This window comes from Fukomys damarensis, unplaced genomic scaffold (assembly GCF_012274545.1).
Source record: "Fukomys damarensis isolate Sample0158 unplaced genomic scaffold, DMR_v1.0_HiC HiC_scaffold_35, whole genome shotgun sequence".
In the NCBI taxonomy this organism is placed as follows: Eukaryota; Metazoa; Chordata; class Mammalia; order Rodentia; family Bathyergidae; genus Fukomys; species Fukomys damarensis.
In genome coordinates this window covers 30,826,775-30,839,699 of record NW_022900947.1, presented here as the reverse complement: position 1 = coordinate 30,839,699, position 12,925 = coordinate 30,826,775, and the positions used below count along the sequence as shown (strand labels likewise).

At 40.6% G+C, this 12,925-nt stretch overlaps 1 long non-coding RNA gene and 1 other non-coding gene across 2 annotated transcripts in view; one reads left to right on the top strand and one right to left on the bottom strand.

The window, feature by feature from the left end:
• The window catches only part of LOC104862899, a 59,066-nt gene that overhangs the window by 3,556 nt on the left and 42,585 nt on the right, over positions 1 to 12,925 (bottom strand). The window lies entirely within an intron of this gene.
• Positions 4,422 to 4,526, top strand: LOC117284260. The gene has a single exon (XR_004515349.1). It is a non-coding gene; the product is annotated as a U6 spliceosomal RNA (small nuclear RNA).

Sequence of the window (12,925 nt, the reverse complement as noted above, 5' to 3'; positions counted from 1 at the left end):
TTTTTTTTTTTTTTTTTTTTTTTGGTACAGGGGATTAAACTTGGGTCCTTGTGCTTGTGAGGCAGGTGGTGGCACTACTGAGCTAAATCCCCAGCCCTCAGACACTTTCACTGGAAAAAATATGGCCTCTTTAATAAATTGTACTGGAAGGACCAGAGATTTAGCTCAATGGCCCCATGCCTGCCTCACAAGGGCAAGATCCTAAATTCAATCCCTGGTACCTAAATAAATAAATTAACTAAAAATAAATTGTGCTGGAAAAACTGGCTTTCCACATGCCAAAGATTAAAACTAAACCTAAATCTTTCACCATGCACTAAACTCAAATCAAAATAGATAAAAAATCTAAATATTAAAATAGAAACACTGAATCTGCTGTAAGATAGAATAGGTAGAACTCTTGAAGACATTGGTGTAGGCAAAGACTTTATGAACAAAACCCTGATAGCACAGGAAATATCACAAAGAATCAACTACTGGGATCTTATCTTACTAAAAAGCTTTTGCACAGCAAAAGAAACCACCAATACAGTGCAGAGACAAACAACGGTGTGGCAAAAAAATATTTCCCAGCTGTTCCTCAGACAAAGGACTAATATCTAGAATATATAATATCTAGAATATATCAGAGCCCCCAAATTTAAAGACCCAATCCAAAAATGGGCATCTGAAATGAATAGGACTTCTCTTCTCTTCTCTCAAAACTTGTACACCTGGGCAAATCTCTTTCACCACAAATGGGCTTGCCCTTTCCTTCTTTACTTACAAAGAGTCCTCTTTCACCTATGAATGGACTGCCTCTGGGATTTCCCATATGAATGGACTCTCACTGTGGGTGGGCCATTCTCACCACTAGACAAGACTAAGACTTTAGATTATCAGATTCCACAGATTTCCACCACCCAGAACACATAAAAGATCCCCACTTTCCAGTCATATCACACCCCATTTCTCTGAGCACCCACACTTTACTCTGAATGTGTCCTCTATCTCTAGAATCTTTGTTGTGTCTCTTCTACAGAAATAACCTGAACATTCTTTTTCCATTAAAGGAGTGAGGAAACCTGCAAAGTTATTTTAAAATTGTGAGATAGATGGCTTATTTCAGCCTCAGGGACCTCACAGACCCAACCTTGTGACAGTGATACAGGGCACCAAGTAAACCAAATAAGCAAAATAATACAAACAAGGGAAATATAACTCCCAAACTGCTAGATATCTGAAACAAGTTTGTATTCTCTAAAACTGAAGAATAAATTCTGGGAATGGAGGTTAAGAGTAGGAAGAATTGGGCTCAGTGGTATCACACTTGCCCAGGGAGCACAAGGTCCCGAGTTTGATTTCCGTACTAAAAAAAAAAAAAAAGTAAGAATTTATTGAAAGACAGCTTCTGTCTAAGAGAGACAGGAGGATGGGAAAGTGGGTGGCTCACACACCCTCCTTCTCAAAAGTGTTTTACTGAGCAAAGCCTCAAGGTGAGGTAGGTTCCAGGTGGGACAAACTACAGCCAACTAATAAGATTACAAGTATTGTCACTTAGGTAATATTGATCCAGTGGGAAATCACGAGGAGGGACCAAACTATGACTTTAGATACTATTGATTAAATATTACCTAAAGTCATGTAACAAGCATACATGGAAGGAACGAGGACTTTTCCTGGAAGGAAGCAGCTAGGGAGGTTTTGGTCCCCCACCCCACCCCCGAGGTGATTGATACCTATTTAGATATTTTTTTTTTTTTTTTTTTTTTTTTTTTTTTTTGGTACCAGGGATCAAACTCAGTTCCTTGCACTTGTGAGGCAGGTGGCAGAACCACTGAGCTAAATCCCCAGCCCTATTAATTTACCTTTTGGGGCATTTATTGATCCTGGGGATCCAACTCAGAACCTTTCACGTGTGAGGCACTGAGCTAAATCCCCAGCCCTCCTATTTAGAATATTAATCACTGCTATTCATCTCTAGGGAAAGCACATAGGTGCAGTATTTTTTTCTCTTTTTATAATGCTGACCTTCAGTCAATGTAACTGGATTGTCTTTTACATTTACTCTTGGAGGGTGGGCCTGTGTAACTGCCTATAATATATCTAATAAACTTAGCTTTCTTCAATAACAGTACTGGGAATGTCTCACACACAATAGGCAAGTGTTCTCTCACTGAGCTACATCTGTACCATAAATTGCCTAAACTGGCTTCAAATTTGCAAAACTCCTGCCTCAGATTGTGATCGTTCGTTGTTTGTTTGGTTTTGTTTGTTTGTTTGTTTGTTTTGAGACAGGGACTCACTATGTAGTTGAGACTGACATGGAACCCACTATGTAGCCCAGGCTCGTCTCGAACTTAACAGCAATCCTACTGCCTCAGCCTCCTGAGTCCTGGGATTACAGGCGTGCACCACCATGCCTGGCTGATCATTCACTGTGATCCATCTCTCTGACTTAAAAACCACCTAACAGATCAATAAACTCCGGATGTGTCTGCAGATGATTGACATGTAAACCATCAAACTGAGAAGGGAAGGATGTGTGGGTGGCACCAATCAACAGCTTGTAGCTTGGACAGAATACAAAGGAAAAGAAGAAGGAAGTGTTCTCTTTTTTAGAGGCTCTCTGGTCTTCACCACTGCCTTTGGATTTTGGTATCTGGTTCCTTCCGGCTTCCAGAACAGGTTCTTCGCCTTCTGGGGCAGTCTCTTTGGCCTTCACACACCAGTGATATTCAGTGAGCCTCCAGTTCTTCAGCTTTCAACTGCTACTGAGTCCTCAGGGCCTGTAGCACACAGGCAGCCATTTTGGATTCTTCTGTCTGATAGGGGGATGGCTTCTGGGACTCGTCCACATCTAATCCTGTCAGCCGACCCCATAAACCCTTTACCCTAATACACAGAGCCTGGAGCAGCTGGATTACAGGTGTGTATCATTACCCCTGCAGAATATAGATTCTGCCTTGCTGCTCATCAGCTGTGTAACCTCAGGTAAATCACCTTTCAAGACTTTCCTGAAGTCACTTTCCTCATCTGTAAAACACCAGTCCCTGGGGATAAAGTCTATAAAGTACTCAATAGGCACATTATTTACTAATATTGTTATACTACATTGGCACTGTAGAATATTATGCAGCAGCTAAAATTAACTTTTCTGAAATATCTCTTATTCTCATATGTGTCAAAGTCCTAGGTCAAAGGACATGATATACAATAATTTTTTTACAATAATTTTTAAACGCTGCCTCTCAAGCGCAAGGACCCAAGCTCAGTCCCAGGTACCAAAAAAATAAAAAATAAATAAAATAATTTTTAAACAAGGGTTGGGATATAACTCAATGGTGGAGCATCTTGGGTTTGATCCCTAGCACTGCAAAAGTAATAAATAAATAATATTAAAAAAAAGAATATGTTACACTCCAACTGGGTAATTTAAGGAGACTTAACAAAGGAAGTACTGACAAAAAGTTTAGGCAAACCAATAATGATTATTGCAAAACTTGTTGTGCCTGCCAACAGCTGATAATCAAACTTGGACCTTGAAGGAAAATCCCAGAAAGGAAAACTATGTGAAGAGATAGCCTTTGACAGGAGCTGCGACCTTGGACAAGTGGATATAGGCAACCCAAACAAGCTCTCAAAAAAGCAAGGGGATCCCGGTGTGGTGGCACACACGTCTGTAATCCCAGCTCCCACGATGCTGAGGCAAGAGGACTGCTGTGAGTTCCAGGGCAGCACAGATACCCTGACACAGCGTCACACATCGGTTAAACCTGAGTAGAACCCAGTAGAACTTATTAATGGAATCCTCAACGTCGGCAGAGTAGGAAAGGGAAGAGAGGACCTGTACTAAAGAAGGATATTAATCATACGTGCAAGTATTCCAACTGGGTAAAAATAAATGCAACAATTAGATTGTAAATATACATCAACATTTTAATATTGGTTTTCTTTGGAAAGTGGAATTACACATCATATCTCTCTCCCCACCCCTATGTCCCCAGCCCTTCTCTCTATTTTAAAAATTTTTCTCCCATAAATAATAACAGTTTAATATTTTTTGAGCACATTTTACTTTAATAGCAAACCCACAAGAACTCCCTTGTAAAAGAGACCATTTCTTTTTCTTTCTTTGGTACCAGGGATCAAATTCAGGACCTTATGCTTGCGAGACAGGCGGCGGCACCACTGAGCTAAATCCCCAGCCCTCTCCCTTGCAGAAAATGAAGAAACTGAAGATAGATTAGTTAAGTGATTTATCCAAAGTTACAGAGCCACAGCAAGTAAACTGTGGAGCCTTGATTTAAATATAGTCATGGCCAGGGGAGAGGTGTAGCTCAGCGGTCAGTTGTTTTCATAGCAGTGTAAGGCCCGGGGTTTCATCTCAAGCACTGAAACACACACACACACACACACACACACACACATACACACACACTGTGCTGACTTCAGCAGTACCTACACTAAAATCAGAATGATACAGCAGATTAACACGGCCCCTGCGCAAGGATAACATGTCAATCCATGTTTTCCTAGGTGAAGTTAGTCAGACACAGAAGGTTAAGTATTGCATGGTTTCTCTTCTGAGAAATGCAAACTATCAATAATTTAAGAACAAAATAAAAGATAGATTATACGGGACAGGGAAGAAGACCTTTTGGAGATGAGAAAGAAATCTAGAGATAGAAGGAAGAGGAAGGAGGGGCGGGAAAGAAGAAGAAAGAGGATTAAGATGGGGCTTGTGTATGCAGCAGCTTCAATATGTATTCATTAAACATTGCAAACGTGTACTAATTGAAAGGGGAAGAGGTCGCCAAATTTGATGTATCTAATAAATAAAATATCCTTCAGCATTGAAAACAAATTACTGATACATAGAAAGCAGAGGTGGATTACAAACTATACACTGATTTAAAATGGCAGGCATAAAACTGTACCTACTAAGCCAGGCACAGTGTCACACACCTGTAATCTCAGCACTTGGGAGGCTGAGGTAAGAGGATTGCCATGAGTTTGAGGCCAGACTGGGCTCCATAGTGAGTTCAAGGCCACCTGGACTACACAACAAAACCTTGCCTAAAATTTTTTTTAATTGTACATACTGTACAGTTTCGTTTACATGAAATTGAACAAAGAGAAAAACTAACTATAATAAAAGAAAGTTCATCAATCAGATTGGAACCAGGTATGAAGTAAGGGAACTGAGTATAAAAGAGGAATGAAGGGGGCCAGGGATTTAGTTCAGTGGCACAGTGCCTGCCCAGGAAGTGTGAAGTCCTAAGTTTGATCCCTGGTACCAAAAAAAAGAGAGAAAGAGAGAGAGAGAGAAAGAGAGAGAGAGAGAGGAATGAAGGGATATTTGAGGTTATGTAATAATAAATGTTAATGGTGTAGAATACATTGGAGTCAAACATTTGTCAATATTCACTGACTGTACACTTAAAATCAGTGCATTTTACCGTAGACAGGCTACATTTCAATAAGTTGTTTTCAATGAATAAATTAGGGAAATCTCATTTGTATTGATTACTTTCCTCATTGTTAGGACAAAATACCTGACACCCACAATTTAAGGAAGGAGAGATTTCGTTTAGCTCATGGTTTCCAAAGTTTCAGACCAGAGTTGTCAGACTCCAACATAGAAAAGGCATGATGGAAGGGCCTGGGTGGAGGACGGCTGCTCACATCTCGGAGGGTAGGAAGCAGGGAGGGAGAAGACCCTCACGTCGCAGCCCCTGTAACCTGCCTCTCCCTGTCAGGCCCTCCTGACAGCATGTACAGCTGTGGGCTCCTCACTGGACTCATCAGCCAGTGAAAACAGCGCCACCATGACCCAGTCACCTCCCAAACACCTCTAAACCACAGCATCACTCTTTAGCTGAGGAAAAAAGTATATATACGAAATTATTTGTTTTTAATAGCATGAAAAAATCTCTGGGAAAAAACATACAAGCTCAGGCAGCCCTGGGGAGCACTTCTGTTTTTGTATTATTCAATTTTCTCTAACAGTTATCTTTTGTCATTTATGAATACTTTATAACTTGTGTTATCTAGATGGTCATTTATTGCTTCGTAATTTCCTTGTTTACGAAAAATGGGTTTCCTGAATTTTCACCTGTAAATGTATTGTTCTTCTTATTCCTAACATTCCATCAACTTCTTGTCGTTGTTTTTAATGGAATGGGGTGGCAAAGAAAGAGTTCAGAGCAAACTAAAGAACACATGTTTTTGACTCAGATGATGTAAGATCTGATGCCTGGCTCCTCACTTATTCACCTCACTAATGCTTCTTTTTTACTATAAATAAAATTAACTAATGAGACATCTTTTGCTCACCCAAGTGGGCACATGCAAATTAATGCATACAATTCTTTCTTTACTTTTTCCTCCTTTTATTTTTACTCACTCGATAGGCCAGACTGACAACAGATACTCTTCTTGTGATCACTACTATTTTCCTCTCTCATTGCTTTTTTATACTTTCTAATTGGTTTCTACAAAACAAGCACAAAAATTCCCTAAACCTTTCCCTTGACGTTACACCCACACCAAAGACTTTGTCAACAAGAACATGAAACAGGCATGTGCTCTTTACATGGCTTTTATATCTCTATATTAGTAACTTCATTGTATGATCTAAAAATGTTCATTAATTGACTAATGTTCAAATTAACTGAGTTGAGAATGACGCTAAATGTCACTGTCATTTTCTCTATTTTCTTCTGTTACCAACTTTGATCACTTATTCCTATAACACCAGTAGCAGTAACCTCTATAACATAAAGCATTAGGTAAATTTTATGTTTTTGTGCTTTTCTTTCTTATTCTATTGCAATATAATCAAGGTTTCTGTTTTTAAAGAAAATTGATCAATTTTAAATTTTAAAAACTGAAGCTTTAGAAATGAGGAATCCATAATTTCTAAACATTTACTCGATAGGTGCTGCACCTCTGTGCCTGCATTCCCAGAAGATTTCTAAAGATTTAAAGAACTTGTATCGATCCCTGTCAAAGTCCTTCAAAAATTTAAAGAGGTGAAAAGACTTCCAAACTCCTTTTGAGAGGCCAGTGTTACGCCAATTCCCAAAGCAGACAAGTACGTGACAAGAAAAGAAAATTACAGGCCAATGTTTCTGAGGAACCATAGATGCAAACGTCCTCAATAAAATACCAGCAAACTGAATTCAACAGCACAGTGAAAGGTTCACTCACCGTGATCAAGCGGGATTCATCCCTATGAAGCAAAAATACTTCAACACATATAAATTATTAAATGTGACACATCCCATTAACAATACAAAAAAACACATGACTATCCCATTAGGTACTCAAATAGCATTTGACAAAATTCAGCATCCTTTCATGGTAAAAATTCTCAACAAATTAAGTGTAGAAGGAATGAATCCCAATCAAATAAAGGGTATCTAGGAGACTCCCACAGTTAACATTATACTTAGTGGTTAAAAGCAGAAAGTTTTAGCCGGGCATGGTGTAATCCCAGCACTGGGGAAGCTGAGGCAGGAGGATTGCTGTTAGAGACCAGCCTGGGCTACACAGTGAGTTCCAGAGCAGTCTCAACTACATAGTGAGACCCTGTCTCAAAAAAACCAAAAAAAAAAAAAAGCAGAAAGTTTTTCCTCTAAGATCAGGAACAAGTCAAGGGTACCTACTCTCACCACCCCTCCTCAACACAGTAATGGAAGTTCTTGCCAAGTCAATTAGTCAAAAGAAAGAAAGCAATAAAAACATCCTTACAGGTAAAGAAGTAGTAACAATTTCATATACAGAAAATCTCAAAGACTCCATCAAAAACACTTCTAGCACTGGGTGTGATGGTACACAACAGTAATCAGCACTTGGGAGGCTGAGGCAGGAGAATCACTGTGAATTTGAGGCTAGCCTGGACTGCATGGTAAATTCAAGGCCAGCCTGAATTACAAAGTGAGAACTTGTCTCAAAAAACTTAAAATTACAGTTTTAAAAAAAAAGTTATTGTGACAGAAATCAGAAGAGTCATCGCCTCCAGTAGGCAGTGTTGACCATAGTGGACATAAATGAATCAGGTGAGGATTCTGGAAATGTCCTGTGTGGCATTCTAGAGGTGGTTACTTGGAGGAATGCAACTGTCAAGATGCACTGAACTGATCACATCAGACCTGTGCATAGCATGCCCGGTCCTCCCTCAGCATCCCTGGGAGACTCTTCCACAAGCCCCTGCATGACAAATCCATGTGCACCTTTGAAAGGGATGGATGGTATTTGCAGAAACCCATGTACATCCTGGAGCACACTTGAAACCATCTGTAAATTTCGTACAATACTTTATACAATGTAATTAGCCATTACTCATTAGGGAATACTGACTTCTGCACACATCCAGTACAGACACACTTTTTCCAAACATTTCATTCCCCTGCCTCCCTTGTCTCTGTCCCCTCTATGTGCCCTCCATCCTCTTTAATCTCTGTCACGTCCTATCACAATTTCCTCCGTTAAGAATACCGTTTACTCCTTTACCTATCTCACAAACTCTAAATTAAGATCTATTTCAAGTATTTCTTCTCAATTTCCCTTTTCCTTTTCCTCCCCAGATGGACAAGTATCAAGGTTTTGTTTGTTGCTTTCCAAGAAGACACTGAAGTTTTAGGAAACTCAGTAGTTACAGCCCTCCATGGGGGTGGCAGAGCAATCCATAAAGAGTCAAAGTCTCTCTCTCTCTCTCTCTCTCTCTCTCTCTCTCTCTCTTTCTCTCTCTCCCCTCCTCTCTCATACCAGGAATCAAATTCAAGAGCACTCTATCCTTGAACTATATGCCTAGCCCTTTTCATTTTTTATTTTGACTCAGGGTCTCCCTAAGTTGCCCAGACTAGACTTGACTTGAATTTGAGATCCTCCTGCTTCAGCCTTCTGGTTTCTTAAAAGACAATTGTTCTTAAGCCTGAGTAAATATCTGGAATAATTGATCTTATGATATACGGAGAAAGTCTTAGGAGAGAACAAACCGTCCTTCAATTACAAAATGGAAACTAGTTATTTATTTGAACAATTTTTTAGAAAAAATAACCTGCATGTGGGACATCAATAAAATATTTTACTTCAGGTAGAGAGAACAGCATGCACAAAATCAAAAGAACAAGAGAAAACTAGGGCCGGGGATTTAGCTCAGCGGTTCGGTGGCCTGCCTTGCAAGCACAAGGACCCGAGTTCAATCCCCGGTACCAAAAAAAAAAAAAGAAAGAAAGAAAACTAGCTCAAAACCCCATTACACCAACACTCTGCTACTTTCACTACCAAGCCTCCTCTGTATTATTTATCCTAATTAATAAGTGAAATGTTAAATTGGGGATAACAAAAAACGATATGCAATAAAAATGTAAGAGGGGCTGAGCCGGGCATGGTGGTGTATACCTGTAATCCCAGCACTCAGGAGGCTGAGGCAGGAGGATTGCTGTGAGTTTAAGACCAGCCTGGGCTACATAGTGAGTTCCTGGTCAGTTTGAACTCCATAGTGATACCCTGTCTCAAAACACCCCCAAAAAAGAGGGGCTATCATTGTAAGTTTGAAAGTCATGTAAAAATATTTTTGCTCATTGTCATCCATTGATTTTAGGAAATTCTGAGTCATTGTTTCTGTGGATATTCCATTTCACTGTATTCTCTACTTCTGAGTCACTTTTGGAAATATTTTAGACCTCTCATCTGTTTTCCATGTCTCTGAACTTTTTACATGTTTCATTTCTTTAGCTTTCTATGAATCTTCTATGTATTTTCCTAGATCAGTTTTCCAATTCTTTAATTCACTCTTTAACTGCTTTAGTCAGTCATTAAACTTGGCCAGAATTCTTAAAATTTCAATGGCTATTTTTGTCTTTTCTAGAAGTTCTACTTGCAAACCAGGTATAGTGGTCTACACCTGTAATTCTGGCTCTGAGGCAAGAGGATTGCAGCATGTTCAAGCCCTGCGTGGGCAACATAGTGAGGTCAAACAAATGAGTAAATCAATCAATAAATAAAAACAAATGAGGGTGAAGATGTAGCTCCATACTCCCTAGGTTCAATCCCTAATACTGAAATGGAAAAAGAGGAAGGAAGAGAAAAGGAAGAAAAGGAGGGAGGGAAGGAAGGAGAGAGGGAGGGAAAAAGGAGGAAAAGTTCTACTTGACAATTTTGTTTCTGTGTGTGTGTGTGTGTGTGTGTGTGTGTGCCTGTGTAGAGGTATATAACCGGTTTCAGAGCTGTCTATTCTGTTTTTTGGGTTTTGTTTTGTTTTGTTTTGGTACCGGGGATCGAACTCAGGACCTTGCACTTGCAAGCCAGGCCACCGAACCGCTGAGCTAAATACCCGGCCATTCTATTCTATTTTGACAGTCTTGTTTGAATGCTTCTGATTCCTTATTAATTGTCTTTATTATTTTAAAATGTGTTTATTTCATAGTCTCTAACTCAATAGTGTAGCTATCTACCATCCTTAGAGCAAGGTGAGATTCGTTTTATGGATTACTATTTATCTTTTGACGAAAGCTAATAGTTTCTCTCTGTATTTTAATTTTTTATTTCTAGGAATGGAGGGAGATAGAAGGTGGAGAGGAGTTGGAGGAAAGGGAAGAGCTATTCTAATTTTTGTTCAGTGCTCAGGATCAAACCCAGGGCCTCATGCGTGCCGGGCAATCACTCTATCACTGGCTTTGTCTTCTGGAAATTCTGTGAGGCCTGAATTAAGAGTATGTTCCTTCAGAGTAGATTTTGTTTTTGCCAGGAATGTACTATATCATAACCCCCCTTTTCCTCCTCCAGCATTATTGAGGTATACTTTCACACATAGTAATTTCATTAAGTTAAAGTATTCAATTCAATGAGTTGGCTTTTATTTTTATTTATTTATTTAGTACCAGGGATTGAATTCGGGTCCTTGAACTTGTGAGGCAGGTGGCAGAACCACTGAGCTAAGTCCCAGCCCTGGCTTTTTGTTTTGAGACAGGGTCTTGCTACATAGTTCAGGCTGGCCTTGAACTCCAGATGTAGCCCAGGAGGTCCTGGAATTTACAGCAAACCTGCTTCAGTCTGAGTGCTGGGAATACAGGTGTGGCCACCACACCCACCCGTCCACTTATCTGTCACTCTTAAATTTTAGATATTCTAGCATAGTGGTATCTCATTGTGTTTCGTGTTTTTTGTTTTTTTAGTACTGGGAATTGAGCTCAGGACCTCACACTTGCCAGGCAGGCACTGTACCATTGAGCTGTGTCCCTGGCCCCTCTCATATGATTTTAACTTGCTCTTTGCTAATGACTAATAATATCAGTATATTTCCATGTCTGTGTTGACTATTCATCTATCTTCTTTTGTGAACTGCCAGTTTAAATCTGTTATCCATATTTATATCATACTGTTTATTTCCCTTTTGCTGTTAGAGTTTTTAAAAATGTATTTCAGATGCAAGTTCCTTCTCAGATATATGCTGTGCAAATACTTCCTCTCCATATGTGGCTTGCTTTTAAAGAGCAATTATTTTAAATTTTAAGTTCAACTTTATAATTTTTCTCTTCTATATATTGTGCTTCTTGTTCCAAAAACACAAATTTTTCCTAATGCCTAGTTTCAGAAATTATATTCACAGCATTCTGTTGATTAAGAGGTGCTGTATAATCTAGAAAGTGACTAGCCTTTGTCCCTGGATTCCCGGATAGAAAATCTAAATCCTTGGACTCTCCTCCATAATAGGAATATATTTGTTATTCACGAGGACCTTGGATACCAACTGCGTTTGTGCTAAAAGATGAGAGGGGCTGTGTGCTAGGAAGATCCACCCTGTGTTTAGAGGGTTTGCAGAGGAGCCAAGCGGATCTCTAGCAAAGCAGAGGCAGCTGGAGACAGAGTTCAGTCCCGCTCTGCCCCGGCCTGCGCGCTGAGGCCCTTTGGGATCTCTGGACCCAGCAACTAAGTAACACATCCCGGGTCGGTAAGCACCGGTGATGCTGCGGTGAGTGGCACTCCCTGACGCCACAGCGAGAGGGCATGGACGCCGCCGTCCTCTCAGCGCCCTCCCTGCCCCGCACCCTACCGTGTCTTGTCTGGCCAGTCCTGGTTAGTCTCCCTCATAATAACACTTCTACTCTAAGTGCAGCACTTTGCTGAGTTCTGAGTCAGCCCATGAGTTACTGGACCTGGAGATCATCCTGGAAACTCCCCAGGTGTGCAGCTGCTCGGGCAGAAGTATAGATTCCCGAATTCCACCTCCGGCTGGCACCTGCAGTGTGGTCAGTTTTGGAAATCGTGCCCACTGGATTCTAACCCTAATTCCTTGGAGTTAGCATCAGAATGAAATCACACAGCGCCACACCCCACTGGCTGGCAGAATGCAAAGGCAGTCGGGGGGTTTCGAAGGGGACGTACTCGCTTGAGAGGAGCAGAAGCAAAGTTACGTTGCAAAGGTGGCGCACACTGTGCGGAGAGGAAGCTGTGATCATTGAGCCGTTTATTACACCTATTTTATTACTGTCCTGGCTTTGCATTCATTGGGTTGGTTAGTTATTGCAGTGCTGTTGTTGAACCCAGGGCCTCAAGCGTTCCAGGCAAACACTGGGCCTGAGCTATATCTCAGCCCTTTCAGTGTTTTGTAGGGAAGCTTTCCAGTTACCAGTTTCCACAATCCCCGAAAAAGATGCCTTCTGTGACGTCCAAGTGTGTATGTAGAAGGCAAGAGGGAAGGCACGGAAGAGCCCATCTGAGAGGAATCTGGAGGGCAGTTAGGGAAGATGATGGGCTAGGAAGCACCAGTTACGTGTGTGACGAGCATGAATTATTGAAAGGGTTGGATGGAGGATGGATTGACTGAATCTAAAGAAAAAAAAAAGCAATAAAGAAGAAATATGCAGGCTGGGGATATAGCACAGTGGCGCTGTGCCTCCCTGGTGCAAGGTTCTGAGTTTGATCCCTGGTACCA